We start from the raw sequence: 19,225 nt of genomic DNA on the forward strand, positions 1-19,225 counted from the left end.
AGATTGACTTGTTTTTCTAACTGATGTTGGCCCGACCCGAACCAAGCAGTCAACGGTTTAGGCAGGTGGAAAGGATGGGGAAAGTAATTTTTTTTTTAAAGGAAAGATAAAATTTACATTATAGTGTACAAACGACTCATAACTTTTTCACATTCAAAATTTCAATTAAAAAAAATGACGTTTTCATCCGCGCATTGCTAAATTTTGAACCATGATTTAAATTGACTCACAACATAAAGCATTCAAAACGACCAAGCCGATAGAATATTTGTTTGCACAAGCACAAATACACACTTTGCACATTACAAAGAGCATAGCCAAAATGGCTTTACATTACCAACCCTGATTACAGATATCAATACAGGAAGCCCTAGCCAACATGTACTAAAAACCATCACAATATGATCAATCTTATCTGATGCTCATACCTGACACACTCGATACTATTTCTAGTTCTTCCCATGTCCAACCCCGGGAACAATCAGATGTCCCAAAACATGTCAACCAACAAATTCCTTCATCATGAACATTCTTATCATATCTTCTGGTTTCTGGTTAACGTTTGTGTTTGAATTTAGGCATGGTGCATTTTGAGATTCCAATTGAATATCACATCTGAGCATTTGGGCTTCTTCAAGTAATTTCCTATAATGATTGGATTCACTCTAATGATCCTAGCGTGCAATGTCTTCATTGCTTCTTTATAATCCTCAGTTTTCTCATCACGAAGCGATCGTGTAACACTATTGTAAATTGAAACTCCACCTGCACATACAGCTACAAACTTAACATAACACTTTTTTAAACTCTGGCCATTCAATATTTGCAGGTAACAACTAATGTGAAAGAAAAACCCAGTGCTTAAAAATTTTCAAACAGTCCACAGTCAAATAAACTTACAAGTCAGATACGATACATATCAACCAATATTTAAAACTTTTCTCACAATTCAACCACCATAGTACAAAGGAGCACATCAGAAATTCAGAAAATTCATCCATCAAGCAAAATGGCAAGTCTGCCACACTCTATCCCTCCCATTTTTGATTTGTTAAATTGAGAATGGCAAAATTGCATGCATGACTGAGCATATAATATTGATGATGATTATTGTAGGCATGCAAATTTAAGCCATTTACAAATTGTTCCGGCTATAAAGACCTATGAAATATGACATAATTATTGGCAAATCAAATATTGTTGTGTGTCGAATTGGTCTCAAATCAAAATCACACCATGGTCAAATCAAATATTGTCATGTCTTAAAATGATTCAATTTTAAGTAAACAAGTAGTTGGCTAATCAAATTAAGTTGTTCGTCACATTGAGGTGGTCAAATTAATAACAATATGACACGCCATTAAAGTGATATTTGGATATTTTATCTCTAAATAAATTAGAGATAATTATAAAAATTTTTAAAAAATTTAAAAAAAAATTGAAATCTATCAAGACTTTCCTCTTACCCATGCCTATAAGTAGGGGTGATCTCCAAGAGACAATTACACACAATTTTACATATATTTAATCAAGTAGCAAGAAAACTCCATCGGATTGGAACTTCAAAGCCCAGCAGACTTCCCTCGCCAAAGCCTTCGATTTCAAGGAAATTGTTCATGACAAAACTCCATCAATCTCTGCCACGCTTGAAGCTTAAAGATTCAAGTCAAAGTTCATCATGAAGGCCAGCAAATTTATTATCTTCTTCTATTAAATTAAAAATGATTCTACGTTTTGATTTGAGAATAAAGTTGTCAAGTCAACGCTCCACTAATTCGCCATCTTCATCACACTACCTGGAGAAGATTTCCTCGTTCGATTCAGTAATAACCTATCAATCCCTCAAGTCAACTTATCTCATCACAATATTCTCCGAATTACTTTGGAGAAGATTTTACTATTCAATTCAGGAACAAGCTATCAAGCCCTCAAGTTAACTTTTTGAAAAGAAGAATCAGAGGATTATTTTCATCGATTAAAAAATTCATCAAAGATGGTACTCACTTTATTTAAAATTAATAAATATATATTTATTATTTTATTTTTATCTTTATTTTGCAGATAAGAAATTTGTAGATACAAACATGAATTTCATTGGCTTTTCTCACCTCCTAGATCCTATATGAATTCACACAATAAACAATATATGTACATGTTATATCCAAAAATAAGAAAATAAAAATAGAATAAGATAAGGTTTATTATTTTCTCCCTAACGCTAGGACACTCACAATTATAACAACCAATACCAACAACATACCAGCCAACATACAAAACTTGCACATGGGTCTCGTCACTTGGCCTAAGATCCGCCTCTGCATTATACTTGGCTTTGTTTTTGTGAAATAGGTTAAAAGTTGTACTTTTTAAATTTTTTTTTTAAAATGTGCAAAAAAATAGAGAGGTTTTACAATCTAAAAAAATTAAAAAGCCAAAAAACTTACTTTTAGCCAAATTCCCAAACAAGCCTTCATAAGATTGTTATCCTTATTTTCTAGATATGTTGAATCTATTATCACTTCCAATGTTCCCCTCCTTAAGTGCAAAGCAAATTTTTGGAAAAGGAGAGAGAAGAGAATACAATACATCAAAAAAAAAAAAAGGGTAAATTACACTCACCTTCCTTCAAGTTTGGAGATAATATAGTTAGCCCCACACTTTTCACATAATCACAATGACTTCCATTTTAGTAAAGCTAAAGCGACCTAAACTAATTGAAATAAATAAAAATAAATACACATTTTAGTAGATAAGAGATGACGGCATCATTTTTCATTTATATAACTAACGAATTACTAATGAAAAATTACCTATTATATAAATTAAAACACTATGCTGTGTTTGGACCATAGATTCAAGTAGGGCTTTAGAAAGGAAAAAGAAAAAAATGAGTAAAATATACATCTTTTTTCTTGGGACATTTATTCATAAATCCATCCATCTTTACCTACTTATGTTTCACTCCGTCTAAATTATTTTCTTAGGTTCCAATAAGTCCTATTGGTACATAGTTACCAAAATACCGCTAATAATAATAGGTGAAGTGCGTGTTAATGTTCACATTGACACTATCAACATAAACATTGAAATTGCCAAATTTATTTCACATAAGTGGCTAAGGATTCAAAAAAATATTTGTAAGGGTAAAATTATCCATAAAATATTTTAAATATGATAATTAAGATTTGGTAGGGATAATCTCCCCTCCATACTTCTCCATACCCCTCTCATGGGTCCTAATTTCGGACTTGCACCGATGATCCGAACCGCTTATCTCGTAAATTTCGTAATAAAGGTCATCTATAAAAAAAAATAAACTTCATCGAAAAATTATAAACTTAAGAAAAAATTACATTTTATTTTATAAAATAAACAACAAATGTAAATGTAAACTTAAACTATCCATTTTATAAAATAAAATAATTTTTGTTCCTGTGTTTAGAATTTTTAATGAAACTAATTTTTTACATAGATAACCTTTATTACAAACTTACGAGATAGACGGTTCGAATAATCGCCGTGGGTTCAAATTGGGGCTCACAAGGGGTATAGAGAGGTATGGAGGGAAGCCTATTCCAATTTGATAGATCATATGTCTAAAATAATATGGACTAATTGAAATAAAAATATTTGAAAAAAGATTTTCCAATAAATTTCTATTTTTTTTCGTTTACTTTCTAAATCTCTACTCAAATGGATGATCCAAACATTGACTAAACACATACTTAAGATTTGTTAGTGTAATAATGTCAGGAGGTGAGTGTAATTTACCAAAAAAATAAAAATAATCACAATTAGCACGAGTCTAGATCTAACGTAATTGAAAATTACCCAAATGATAAAATTAAAATCCTAATCGTATATATCTTGAACTTGGAGCATGATCCATATATATTGTTAGGACCCTTGTTCTTGTCAATCCCCGCAAACAACTTTGTTAATCGAGTTGTAAAATTTCCTTACTGTTTTGTCTTCCTCACTCGAGCGAAGGACTGCGTCTGGCTTAAAACCTAAAAGAGGTGATTGTGCGCTCGAGCAAAGCATTGGTGGCTCGAGCGAAGGACTGCGTCTGCTTAAAACCTGAAAGAGTTCATTGCTCGCTCGAGCGAAGGCTTCGTGGCTCGAGCGAAGGCACTTATAGAAATCACACGAGTTAAGGTTCTCGCTCGAGCGAGAGAAGCTTCGCTCGAGCGAGCTTCAGAATCCGGATTTCTATAAGTAGTTGGTTTTCTCCAAAAACTAGGATTACTCTTTCAAATCTACTTTAGGTTTTCTAAGGTTTTCTTCTATAGATTTTTTTGTGAGTTTTCCTTAATAAAATTGAATGAGTATTCAACTCATGATTTGTGAAGCACATATCAAGGAGATTGTTCATATACATACAAGAGTGTTATTCTTCGGTGGATTACGAAGATTCAAACGTAGAATTTCAAAAGGCGTTTCATTCTGTACATAGTCGTTAATTCGACAAGTGAAGTTGTGGATTCAACTTCAGGATTAATCAGTTCCAAGACAAAGGTGTGGTGAAAGAGTTACAGAAGATTCGAAGACAAATTGACTGAGTTGGGTAATTTGTGTGTTATCTTTGTAATCTTTCTTTCTTCAGTAATGGATTGATTAGTGGCGTTTCGCCCGTGGTTTTTTTTATTACAATTGAAGGTTCTTCAATTGTGATTTTTTCCACGTAAAAATCATTTGTGTCGATTTATTATTTATTCAGAAAAACAACAATCTAAATCACTTTCATAAGTGCTTGATGATTTAGATTGCGTGTTTTGAATAATTGAGATTTAGAATATTTTAATATTGATCTAATCATGAATCACTTAGGATTTTCAATTGATATCAGAGCGGGTCACTCTTTTTGTTAAAAATATAGAAGTGTGATTTTGTGTGACTAGTGATATGGATTCTATTCGTGAAGGTAACTCGACCCATAGACCTCCTTTACTCGATGGTACAAACTATTCTTATTGGAAAGCTCGTATGAGAGCGTTTTTAAAATCCATCGATGAGAAAGTTTGGCACAGCGTGATCTATGGGTGGAGTGAACCTACTATCACCATTCATGGTGTTGATATTCCTAAACCCCTTGATAAATGGGACACAACTGATTACCAAAACTCGAGTTGGAACAGTAAGGCTCTCAATTCCCTGTTTTGCTCCGTCACACCTGAAGAGTTTCGTCATATCAGCACGTGTGAGGTAGCAAAAGAGGCTTGGGACATTTTGGAAACGATTCACGAAGGTACTACTTCTGTCAAAAGGTCAAAACTTCAATGTCTCACCTCCGCTTTTGAAACCCTTTTTATGCGCGATGATGAGGCGTTTGGTGATTTCTATGCAAAACTCAGTGATATCGTGAATTCTTATTTCACACTCAGTGAAAAAATCCCAGAAGCTAAAGTTGTTGGAAAAATTTTGAGGTCATTGCCCAAGAGGTTCCAATCAAAAGTGACAGCCATTGAGGAGGCTCAGAATGTTGATACCCTCAAGCTTGATCAGTTGGTTGGAAACTTGCAGACTTATGAAGTCCACTAGATTTCAAAGAAAAAACAAAAAGAAAGTGTGGCTTTCACTAGTGCTCATGAGACTGCAAAAACTCTAGAGACTGAATTTGATTTAGAGTCTGAGATGACGGCTATGTTTACTAAACAGTTTAAAACAAAATTTGAAGAAAAAGAAGCCTAATTTCAGAGACCCTATTTCAAAAGACAAGAGTAATGAAAAACCCAAAACTTTTCCACCAAAATTTGCTCCAAAAACTGAAAAGAAGATTGTGAAGGGGCAAGGGGTCAAGTGCTATAAATGTCAAGGGTTTGGTCACATTGCCCTTAAATGCCCTTCAGAAAAGAATCGAAAGAAAGTCTACACTGTGACTTGGAATGATGAAAGCGGGTCAGAACAAGAACCCGAAGAACCTGAATCTGGAGAAGACGGGGATAGTGCTTTCATGGCATTTTGGTCCACTTTCACTCAACCTCTTCCAAAGCCAGCGGAGTTAGCTCGTGGTCAGAACCTGCATCATGTTCCCACCTTTGATGGAAGTAACTACCTGTATTGGAAGATCAGAATGAGGGCTTTTCTGAGAGCTTTTAATCCAGAAGGCTGGCAAGCCATTGAAGAAGATACAGAAAGTGCTGACAATCCAAGCAATTAAAGAGCCCTGATTACTATCCGTGGAGCAATTTCTGATGAAGAAAAGCAACGGGTTGCTCACTGCACAAAGGCTAAAGATGCATGGGAAATTCTGAGCCAATTTCATGAAAGAAGAGATTCACTTTCACCACTATCCAGCAAGTTTCCTGCCTTAGTTGCTAGATTGGATGAGGTCAAGGAGAATGAAGAGCAAAAAGAGGATGGTGAAACATCAGAAGACAATGATGAGATTAATGGTGATGAACTGCAACAAGCTTACGAAACGCTTTACGAGAAATCTCTAAATTTGTCCAAAATTAATGACAAACTCTTTTTCAAACTCAAAGCATGTGAAAGTGAGAATGTCAAGCTGAAAGGAAAACTTGTAGCAGCAAAGTAAAATCTCATCAAGATCTCAAGTGACAGGCAAGACTTATGTGGAAAACTTCTATCCTGTGAAACTGAAAGGAATGAACTTCTGAAGGTGTATTCCACATATGAAGAGAAGCTTGAAAGCCTTGAGATGTCACAAGCTACATTGGAAGAGATAATCTGTCAGAAAGATGAAGAACTCCGTATTGCTAGAGCCACTATTGCCATGTGGAACAAAGGTTCCAAATCTTTAGAAGACATCCTCGGGTCTCAACAAATGAGTTGTGACAAAAGTGGGCTAGGCTATGGTGCAACAGCTCACACGGGACAGGCCTCTACTTCACATGACCTAAAGACTCAAGCAAAGGGAAAGCTGAAGGTAGACAAGGCTGATCCCTCTCTTCATCTACCTAAAGGGGGTAAGATCGTCAAAAGGAAGGTAAAACCTATTTTTATTTGTCATCACTGTGGTAGGTATGGCCACATTCGTCCTTATTGCTTTGAATTGTTTGGTGAGGTGTCTCAAAAGGGTAGAAATTCGAATACTTTTTGGGTTAGGAGACAACCTTACATGTCTAGGCAGAATACCAAGTTTCATGAGGGTGTTCACAACGCCAAGACATTTACCAAGACCACTAGACCTGATTTTGTTAAGACCAAAAAGATTTGGGTGAGAAAAGATGACTTGAGTTGTTTAGCTGTTCACATTGCTCTAAAAGCACATGACTCACTCATGTGGTATCTTGATAGTGGGTGCTCTCGTCACATGTCCAGTAACAAATCCTATTTTACCACCCTTGAAAAATATGACGGAGGAATTGTTACCTTTGAAGATGGCAGCACCTCTAGAGTCATTGGTAAGGGCTCTATAAGTGTTGTTGGTCTCCCCAAGCTCGAAAATGCTCTTCTTGTTGATGGTCTTAAAGCAAATCTTTGAGCATTAGTCAAATGTGTGATTCCCACCATGAAGTATTGTTTTCAAAAAATAAAAGTGAAATTTTGGATAAAAAGTGAAATACTATCTTGCATGGGGTTCGCACATCTGATAACTGCTATGGGATTGTTACTACTAATGATCTCACTTGTCACTCTGCCATCATAAGTAACATTGACTTATGGCATCAAAGATTAGGTCATATGAATTTCAAAGACCTAACTAAGATAGCCAGCAAAGAGCTTGTGAGAGGAGTACCTAAATTAGGTAAGAATCTGAACCATGTGTGTGGACCATGTCAACTTGGAAAGCAAACCCGTGCCACTCATAAAAAGGTGAACAGCTTTACAACCAAGCGTCCTCTTGAATTGGTTCACATGGACTTAATGGGACCCACTCGCACTGAAAGCATCGGAGGTAAAAGATACATTTTTTTAACTGTTGATGATTTTACTCGATTTTCGTGGGTATATTTTTTAAGGAAAAAATCTGATACGTTTGATGCTTTCCAGGCCTTAGTCCTTAAAATCTAAAATGAACAAGGTGTTTCCATTGGGTGTATCATAAGAATCCGAACTGATCATGGTCGTGAGTTTGAAAATAGTTCATTTTCGGATTTTTGCGATATGCATGGAATTAAGCATGAATTTTCTACACCTATTACTCCACAACAAAATGGAGTTGTTGAGAGGAAGAACAGGGTTGTTCAAGAAATGGCTAGGGTCATGCTCCTTACTAAGAAACTTCCTCCAAAGTTTTGGGCTGAAGCCCTAAATACTGTTGTTTATGTCATAAATCGCGTGTATTTAAGGCCCGGCACTTTACAAACTCCATATGAATTGTGGAAGGGATTGAAACCTATGTAAAATACTTCAAAACTTTTGGGAGTAAGTGTTACATTTTCAAAGATAGAGAGCCTTTGGGCAAATTTGACTCCCGAAGTGATGAAGGTATTTTTCTAGGGTATTCAACCACTAGTAGGACTCTTCGAGTCTATAACCTGCGAATTTCTTCTTTAATGGAATCTATCAATGTGGTTATAGATGATACAGGTTCCCCTACTCCAGTAACAAATGAGGATGACAATGGTGAGTCTCCAATCTTGGATACTGAACCACAAATTCAAAGAGAAGCTGAGGTCCAATCACAAGAGGTTGTTACAGCACCATCCGCACAGGTAAGTTCAAGTCCAAAAATTGCTCAAAGGGACATCACTCCTGATGCTTCTGTCACCACAAGTCCTAAGTACAAACCATCAGCAAGGGTGAAACTGAATCATCCAGCTCAACAGGTAATTGGAAGTGTATCAGATCGAATGAAAACCCGAAGACAGATTCGGGATGAAGTATCACATATGTGTTATGTTTCATTAATTGAACCTAAGAACTTTCAAGAGGCCTTGCTAGATGATAGTTGGGTTAATGTTATGCATGAAGAATTAGGTCAATTTGAACATAACAAAGTTTGGACGTTAGTTACCAGACCTAGAGACATGAATGTGATAGGTACCAAGTGGAGCTTTAAAAATAAATCTGATGAGAATGGTACTGTGGTTAGGAATAAAGCCAGGTTGGTTGCTCAAGGCTACACACAAGTAGAGGGTGTTAACTATGATGAGACGTTTGCCCCAGTTGCACGTCTCGAATTTTTTCGTATTTTGCTTGGTGTTGCATGTTATCTTGGTTTCAAATTGTTTCAAATGGATGTGAAAAGTGCCTTCCTGAATGGGTACTTGAAAGAAGAGGCATATGTTGAGCAACCAAAAGGGTTTGAGGATCCTAAATGTCCAAATCATGTCTACAAGTTAGACAAGGCTTTGTATGGGTTGAAACAAGCTCCTCGGACTTGGTATGATAGACTTACTACCTTTCTTCTTGATAATGACTTTCAAAGGGGTAGTGTGGATAAGACTCTATTTGTGAAACATACTGAGTCTCATATTCTTGTTGCTCAGATTTATGTTGATGATATTGTGTTTGGATCCACTACTGATCATCTTGTGAAATATTTTTCGGATTGCATGACACATAAGTTTGAGATGAGCATGATGGGAGAGTTATCTTATTTTTTTGGGTCTTCAAATTAAACAGTCTCCATCAGGTATGTTTGTTTCTCAGTCCAAGTATGCCAAAAATCTTGTGTCAAAGTTTGGTCTTGAGTCTGCCAAATATGCACGTACTCTTATGAGCACCAGCCTTCACCTTTCCAAAGATTCTTCTGGTACTGATGTTGATCCTACCCTTTATAGGAGTATGATAGGGAGTCTTCTTTACCTCACAGCCAGTCGTCCTGATATTGCTTTCAGTGTAGGTGTTTGTGCCTGTTACCAAGCCAGTCCTAAAGAGTCTCATCTACTTGCTGTCAAACGCATCATTAAATATGTTAATGGGACATTGGGGTATGGGGTTTGGTTTTCTACTGATACTACAGCTAAAATTACTGGTTTTTCTGATGCCGACTGGGCAGGGTGTGCTGATGATAGGAAAAGTACATCCGGGGGGTGTTTTTACCTTGGGAATAATCTGGTTTCCTGGCATAGTAAAAAGCAAAATGCCATCTCCCTTTCGACTGCTGAGGCTGAGTACATTGCTGCAGGGAGTTATTGTGCACAAATGCTGTGGATGAAGCAAATGCTTCATGATTATGGGATAGAACAGAACACTCTCACTCTTTTCTGTGATAACACAATTGCCATAAACATTTCAAAAAATCCTGTCCAACACTCTCGCACCAAACACATTCGTCATCATTTTATTCTAGAGTTAGTAGAAGAAGGCCTTGTTGTTCTTGAGCATGTTTCCACTGAGCATCAAAAAGCTGATATTTTTACAAAACCCTTTGATCTTCTTCGGTTTGAGTTCCTGAGAAAGACCTTAGGTGTCATGCTCGATCACTAGAGTGTTACTTGTTCCTTGAGTAGGTGTGAGTGTTTAGTTTTATGTGTGTTTGGATGCTATAATCTCATTGTCATTGATTTCTGTTTTACTTGCATACATCTTTATGTACACACTACTCATGCTGCTTACAAGATCTCATTGTTCTTTGTTCGTAGCTCATTTTGAATGCCCATGCTCATTAACCTCATGATCTCATTTTGTACACATCCTTGAGATAAATTGCTGCAGGGGTTTCCGCACAAGTGATCAAAGTTCTCTATGGACCACTAACAGTGTTTCTTGTACTTTTACAGTGGAATTGACCGATACTAGTATATCATCGGTGATGTTGAGTCTCTTAACCATCTACCATTTGTTTTCACTTCCACGGTTTCTCCCTCAGTGCCTTGAAGTCCAGGCATTAGGAAAAGGCTACCTCAGAGGCACCAACCAGGCCTTCCTTTATGATTTCATTCTTCTCTGGTTTGGTTTCCATACTCTTGAGCGTGAATGCCGCCAGTGAGTGCCCACAGGAAAGAAAAAGTCAAAAAAAAAAAAAAAGGGACTCATTGATTTAGGGGGAGCCTCCGCATTTACTCAACAAATACCCCGTGATTCCTAGTGGTTTGACTTTTCTCTGTAATATTCAGTTACTCTTGCCGGAGGTCCAACCATCCGATCACTACGAGGATTAACTCTCGCTCAGTGGACTTTCATGGATTGCACACACACACTTTGTTTTGTGAGGTCTCATCTTGGATTTTGAGTTATACATTCTCATGTAGCTTATGATCACTGATTATATTTTATCTGCTTTGCTCATGATTTCCAGTGTCATTTTTTTTCAAAAAAATTGCAAGTTTACAGGATTCATGATGTGCAGATTATTTCATCTTAGTGTCAATTTTGGCCAAATGTGATCATCTACTTATGGTCCAGGTCTCACTTCATGTTATTGAGTCTCATGGTTTTTTGTTTAAAAAAAAAAAAAAAACATGTTTTTTTTGGGTTTTGTTTTTTTCTCTTCTTGGCTCGAGCGACGGAGTCCTCGCTCGAGCGTGCCTCTGCTACTGCATTCGACCTGAGAGCGTGTATTTTTGGCTCGAGCGACAAGTTCTTGGCTCGAGCGAACCCTTGTGCATTATTGACCTCGCTCGAGCGAGAAAGTATTCGCTCGAGCGACCATTCAAGGTTTAAATTCTGAAACTGTGTCTCTTTAGTTCATTTTTCCCACATCTTCGTGTTTCTTCTATCTCTCTCTCTCCCCTAGGGTTTTTGTACTCTCCATTCCTGGCCTCGTCTGCGGTTTCTCTCTTGATTTTTGGAGCATTGTCTTTGTCTTCATCTGTTCTCTCAGTATTTGGTAAGTTTTTTTTTTTTTTTGGTTTGTGTGGTACTTGGGCTGAGTTGTATCTGTGAGGTTGCTCTGTTTCATCTAGGGTCCTTCGTTGATGATTTTGCTTTGTTTCATTATGCTTTGTGTCTCTCACATGCATCTAGAGTTCCTGGTTTCACACATTTTTCTTTGTTTTTTGTTAGGGTTTAAAATTCGGGATTTTGATTTAGGACTTCACATTGGGGTTGTTCTTTATTTTTTTTTATATTTTGTCCTATGTTTTCCTATTCTAATCTCTATGGTTAGTTTAATTTATGAGGGTTGGTTTAATCTTTTAGTGTTTAATTTGTAGTCTTACTCCATAGATTTTCTGTTTAATTTCTGATTACTCTGTTTATTCCAGTCATTTATCTACTATGTTTATGAGTTTGATTTTATCTCCCTGTTGGATTGCTAATATTGCTGCTGTATTCTTTGGTTTGGATTTGGGGATTTGGGTGTCTTGTCTATGTTTTTCTGTTTGTCTTCCCTCTTTTGTGTTGTGGGTTAACTGGTTTTATGTGTGTGTCTTGCTTTGTTTGGGTTGCTTTAGTCATGGCCGAGTCATCCAAGTGTCGTAAAACCACTGTTTCCCGTCCCCCTTTCAACACTGAAAAGTTCGAGTCAAAAGAAAAGGCTAAGTTGTTTAGGGAGTCGTTTGCATCTCGTAAAGTCCATTTAGAGCGAAATGTCCTCCCCAGTGCCTTTGAGGTTCTTACCATTCGGTCATTATTTGATTCATTAGGCAGAGATCAAGTGTTTCATTTTTCGGGGCCCCAAAATTTGAGTCTCATCTCGGAATTCTATTGCAATATTCATTCCATTCGGAAAGAACTTCCGGCATCCTTTATGACTTGGGTTAGGAAGCAGTCACTTGCTATCACTGGGGATGTGTTTCGGGTATTTCTTGATCTTCCTAAAGTTAGTAATTGTCATTTTCCGTTTCTTACTCGGTCAAGTGTCGATTTTGATCGTGTTGCTTCTGAGTTATGTGGTGTTGACCGGACTTGGCTTGTTGGGGCACTCATTCAGCAAAATGAGTTGCTTCCTCGGTTCCGTCTCTTAAATATCATTGTATGTGCGAATCTTTATGTCACCACCCATTCCTCGCACATTACCCAGGACCAGGGATATGTGTTGTATTGTATACATCACAGACTTCCCATTGATCTTCCAGAGATGATTGTTTCGAAAATGATTGGGGTCTTTGAGGGTCGAAAGTCTTTGGGGCTTCCTTACGGGTGTTTGCTTACATGTTTTCTCACTTCTCTTGATATTCCTGTTTCTGATGATGATGAGTTTGCACATCCTGTCAAACCCATCACAAAGCTCACAGTTTCCCAGAGTCAGGCTCATGTGAGGGGGGTGTGTCAGGGGTTGGGAGTTCTAGTGCAGGTAATGATGATCCCCTTGCAGAGGAGGAGGAGTTGAGGCAGCCACTGCCGGTGGTCCTGATCTTCTTGAGCTGCGTCCTCGCTCTTTTCGTAGACAGCTACAGCACTTCGGGCAGACTGTTACTCGTCTCCTTGATCTTTTGGATGCACGCCTTGATGCTTTTGATGGCCGCCTTGATGAGCAGAGTGCCCTGCTTGCTCAGATACTTTCTCTTCTTCAGTTGCAGCAGCCACCATCTTCTCATTCTTAGCTTTTGGTATATGCTTCTCTTGGACAGTTTTTTGTTCTTACTTTGGATAGTTTTTTATTATGATATCTTTGACTATTTTTGCGTCACTCCCGAACAAAAAAGGGAAGTAGGTTTTGCGTATATATCATATGTTTTTCAGGGTATATATGTTTTGCAGGGTATATCATATGTTTAAATAGTATATTGCGCAGGGTATATATGTTTTGCAGGATATATCATATGTTTAAATAGTATATTGCTAACTTTTTGTCTTGATGGTTTTTATGTTGCATAATTAATTTTTTCCAGTTGATATTGTGCAGCTTGGTTACTTTTGTGCAGAATGTTTGTCCCTCAAGATTGGTTTGCAAGTTGTTCCTTTTCTGGTTTTTAGCTGGTTTTTAGTTTGGTTGTTTGGTTTGGAGATTGTGTTTAGAAAGTTTTGTCTGGGTATTGACAAAGGGGAAGATTGTTAGGACCCTTGTTCTTGTCAATCCCCGTGAACAACTTTGTTAATCGAGTTGTAAAATTTCCTTACTGTTTTGTCTTCCTCGCTAGAGCGAAGGAGTACTCGATCGAGCGAAGGACTGCGTCTGGCATAAAACCTGAAAGAGGTGATTGTGCGCTCGAGCAAAGCATTGGTGGCTCGAGCGAAGGACTGCGTCTACTTAAAACCTGAAAGAGTTCAATGCTCGCTCGAGCGAAGGTTTTGTGGCTCGAGCGAAGGCACTTATGGAAATCACGCGAGTTAAGGTTCTCGCTCGAGCGAGAGAAGCTTCGCTCGAGTGAGAGAAGCTTCGCTCGAGCGAGCTTCAGAATCCGGATTTCTATAAGTAGTTGGTTTTCTCCAAAAACTAGGATTACTCTTTCAGATCTACTTTGAGGTTTTCTAAGGTTTTCTTCTGGAGAGTTTTTTGTGAGTTTTCCTTGATAAAATTGAATGAGTATTCAACTCATGGTTTGAAAAGCACATATCAAGGAGATTGTTCATATACATACAAGAGTGTTATTCTTCGGTGGATTCCGAAGATTCAAACGTAGAGTTTCAAAAGGCGTTTGATTCTGTATGTAGTCGTTAATTCGACAAGTGAAGTTGTGGATTCAACTTCAGGATTGATTAGTTCCGAGATGAAGGCGTGGTGAAAGAGTTACAGAAGATTCGAAGACAAATTGACTGAGTTGGGTAATTTGTGTGTTATCTTTGTAATCTTTCTTTCTTCAATAGTGGATTGATTAGTGGCGTTTCGCCCGTGGTTTTTTTTATTACAATTGAAGGTTCTTCAATTGTGATTTTTTCCACGTAAAAATCGTTTGTGTCGATTTATTGTTTATTCAGAAAAACAACAATCTAAATCACTTTCGTAAGTGCTTGATGATTTAGATTGCGTGTTTTGAATAATTGGGATTTGGAATATTTTAATCTTGATCTAATCACGAATCACTTAGGATTTTCATATATACACACACATATTGACATGTATTTATATGCAATGATGATGAGGTGGGAGGGAGGGAATTAGGAAGACCGGGGAGTGGGAGGCATTTGAGGCCCTCATGGCAGGCGTAGACGGCGGCGTTTTTGGCGAAACGGCCAATCTTGGCCTTGCCTTCCTCGTCGGGAAGGTAATGGTTCACCCTCTCCACGACTCCCACCCTCCCAGCGTTATCGATTTTGCTGACCGCACTCCAACTATAACCGTAAGTGCTCCGCCATGCCTCTCTCAAGAAAGATATATTGGGTGCGTTACGCTTCACTGCTTGAGTTCATCAAATCCCACATTCCCATCTCTCTCTCTCTCTTTCTCACTCTCACACACGAAGAGAAAAGTAAACAAAAACACAAAGTAAATACAACGCAAAACATTCTTCTGTATAACAAAACAGGCAATTCGTAGGATTTTTGTATGATGCATGAAGGTGGTTTTTATGTATCATACATAAATAATTTTGGACCATTACACTAAAAGTAAAAATAAATTTAATTATTGATTGGTAATAATTAAAATTAGGTTAAGAAATTTAGGTAGTTTTGTAAAAAATAAGGTAATTTTTAATGATTTTGAAACTAGAAAGTGATTTTCAACTTACCACAATAAAAGCATCTCCAATGGTATTTACTAAAATGTCATTGCTATTGCTATAATTTGGCAAAATAATAGCAATGGTGCTCCAATGATCACTTACTATTTTAGCAAATCTCAGCCAACTTTCCCTCCAAATTTGTAGGTATTGTTTGGATATAAATTTTTTAGTGATTTTTTTTAGTTTATTTTTTTGTCTTTTGTGATATTTTTTTAACTGTTTCAAAAAAAATTATATATTTATATTATTCCCGACTAGATAATTATTATAAAAAAAATTAATTGAAAAAAAAATTAAATATAATTCACCCAACTAAAAAATATATCACTAAAAAAAACAAATTTATCAGAAGACAGGGAACAAATTTAAATATAATCCCACTACATTACATTAGGCTTAATTTTTTCTTTTAAGGCACACTGAGCCCAACGGCTCTTTTTATTTCCAAGACAAAATCATCATCATCCACGTGCCCCAAACCAATGGTTGAGATTAATTATCTAGAATCATCCTTCCAAGACAACACACCGTTATCTCTTTCTCATCTTCATTTTCATCAAAGTAGGCTGAGCATCTTTCTCTCTTTCTGAAGACAACACATTTATATCTCTCTCTCTCTGCTGGAACGGTCTTCTTCTTTTTGATCAACCTATTTGTTGATTTTGAAATATCCATATCTCCATCTTTTTATTTCTTCCTGAAATCATCCTTCCAAGACATCTCTCTCTCTCTCTCTCTCTCTGAAGACAATACATTTACACCTTTTTTCCTTCTTTCTTCCTTGGATTGGAAATATCCATATCTCCATCTTTGTCAAACCTATTCACCCTCTTTCTCTTTCTTTAGATCTCATCTCACCATCATCAAACCCATTTATCTATTACCATTTTCTTGGAAACCCACCAATCTCATTTTCCCTCTCTCTGATTTGTGTCTGTTTCAGACCAAATTAGGTGAAAAAAATACAATAGACCCACAGATCTTTTATGAGATTTTCAAATATTGAAAGTGCAAAACCTAGGAATTGGTTGAGATGAAGAACAAGTTCTCTGAAATCATACTGGAGTCCAGGTATTCATCTTACAAATTCAAACTAGATTGCTTCAGAAATTTATATAAATTTGTGAAATTTGTGTTAACTGATAATTCTGAAATTTATTATTGACTGATTGTTCCAAATATTTGTGAAATTTGTGAAACAAATTCTTGACTAATCATTCTGAAATTTGTGAAATTTGTGTTTGGGAAATGCAGAAATTGGTGAAATTTATTATGAGAAAAAAAATTGAAGGAACAGATGCTATAATAAATAAATGAATTATGTTTGACAAAAAAAATATTAGTGAATTTCGTTTAAAAAAATACTATTAAACATTTTGAGATGTTTTTCTGGGAGAGGATGAACTGAGCTTTGGAGCCAAAATCAGTTAATTTTTATGATGTGGCATGTTTGGCAAATGCCATTTTTGTTATCAAATTTAACAACAAAAATGGTATCTGCTATATTTAGCAAGAGAAATAGCAGGCCATTGGAGATCTTCTTTTTTCACTCTTACCAAATTATGGCTTTGGCAGCTCCTTTGGCAGTACCATTGGAGATGCTCTAACTAAGTACACTTACTATTTGATATGATTATACTTACTATTTTTAATAACTATACTTACCATTCAATTATTAATAAAATACACTTAATCTGTTATTCAAGTAACAGGTAAGCTTAAAAAATTAAGTTATAATATATTTTCAAAAACTCTAAAATAAATGTAAAATTTATAAAATAGAATTTAAAAAATATATATACAAAATAAATATGAATTTTATACATTTTATTATAATTTATTACATTTTATGAAATATGATTCATGCAACCAGTACTTTTGCAAACTTTGCAGACTGCTCAAGCGACTGAAGTTGTGCTCGAGCGGACTGACCTATTTTTGAGAATTTGACTAAGTGTTTTGAAATACATTTTGGCATCCTCATTGCATCTTAAGCATTCTTCAATCATAATTAAGACATAATAATGAGAATAAAGGCGAGAAACACACCAAGAACGAAATGAAATAAGTTAAGTACCATCCGAGTGTGTGTTTCAATATGTGTATCTGTTCTATGTTTGTGTAGGTGACGCGTCGTGAGCTGTTGATCCATTTATTTTGTTATCAAGCTATCTATGAGTAATAACTCTGTAAAGTTATGTTTAATATGAAATACTTTCTGAACATTATGATATGTTATGGTCTGTTTCTGAAAAGAATGGTTCAAAATGTTATGTTGAAATTATATGAATGATGGCCCAATTCTTTGAAATGTATTCGTGGTATCCTTAGCAAAGGCCCTTGCTCAGGAGACATAATACTGTGGCCTATGGTCATGAGGCCCTCGCCGGCGGGAAACAATATCGTGGCTTACGAATGTGATATGATTCCTGGTACCGAAGGTTCCATTGTGGAACTTGATATGAATGACCAATGCGATTTATTAACACTAATGGATGTACCACGCATGATATAAAGATAAATATGACTCTGTTTTATATTCGAATACGAACATGTTTATGTTTCTGACATGATAGAAGATTTGAAATCTAATTTATGAATCTGTTATGGACATCATTCATTAAAATCTTTACTCTGTTATTATTCACTGGGCTCCAGCTCGCCGTATTATTTGTGTATGTTGGTGATCAAGCGCGTGACCACGCCTAAGCTGTTGCCTGGAGGTCAGTTTTGTCCAGTCAATCACAATGCCTCCTGAGGATGTTCTTGGAATGCCACTAGTCAAGTTTTGTGAATCAAATTATAGTTTGAGACTTTTGTTTGTTTTAGACCAGTTCTTTTGTGGTATATGTTTAATGACGATGTAAGATGGATATGTATAAGGCAACATATGTGGGTTTATGTATATAAGCTTTAAATTTGTGTCACATGTATGTCTACACAGCTCTATGGACTATGTATGTTTTATATATTTGCTTCCGCATCCGCAGCCCCTTATTATGTGCTGATTTGTTCAGAGGCCTTGGGTAATCCCAAGATTACTCGTCGGTTATGATGCTAAACCTATAGAGGCGGGTTTGGGTCATGACAACCGCCATTGTTGATGTCCACCTATTACCACCACCATCACCGTTGTCATCGTCCATCCACTACTTCTATTGTCGTATATCCACCACTATCATCACAAATCTATACTCTATTGTTGTCGATATATACTTTATCGTCCGAGATCTACACTCCACCGTCGCTGATCTACATAACCACCATATCACCACAACCACCTTTGTTTCGGTGATAAATTTATTAGTTTCTTTTGTTCTTTATGTATGTGGTAGAGAATGGTGGATTCTTATATGTGAGTTAGTGAATATGAGTAAGGATAGTGGATATTAATGAATAAATTTACAGTAATAAATTTATCAATCAAGACTTGTAGGCAAATAAGTCTGGTTAATAAGAGAGGCTAAATGTTTCAATTTAAATCAATTGGACAATTGTACTTACATGATTGTATCACATTTGTCTTCAAAAAAAATATGTAATAAATATGATTTTTTGAATAGATATTTATTTTTTAAAAGATAAAGATGATCTAATCATGTAGCTAAAGTTTTTTTTATTTATTTAGTTTTTTACACAATAATTTATTTGAAAAAATTTATAAAATGAATAATTTAAATTATCAAAAAAAATTCAGTGATGAACCTACAAAAAGCCAACACCTCTTGTTGGGAACCCTTTGTCTCATCATTCACAATCATACAATTTATCTATTTATAATTAAATAAATATATCATGCATGGGATGGGACAGACTGGTGTTTG

At 36.2% G+C, this 19,225-nt stretch overlaps 1 long non-coding RNA gene across 1 annotated transcript; it reads right to left on the minus strand.

Moving 5' to 3' along the window:
• Positions 1 to 212: 212 nt before the first annotated feature.
• Positions 213 to 15,165, minus strand: LOC114312336 (uncharacterized). Its single transcript, XR_014336471.1, has 2 exons — positions 14,846 to 15,165; positions 213 to 765 (listed from the first exon to the last, which is right to left on the minus strand). It is a non-coding gene; the product is annotated as an uncharacterized LOC114312336 (long non-coding RNA).
• Positions 15,166 to 19,225: the final 4,060 nt, after the last annotated feature.

This window comes from Camellia sinensis, chromosome 7 (genome assembly GCF_055761805.1).
Source record: "Camellia sinensis isolate YWXY chromosome 7, ASM5576180v1, whole genome shotgun sequence".
NCBI lineage: Eukaryota > Viridiplantae > Streptophyta > Magnoliopsida > Ericales > Theaceae > Camellia > Camellia sinensis.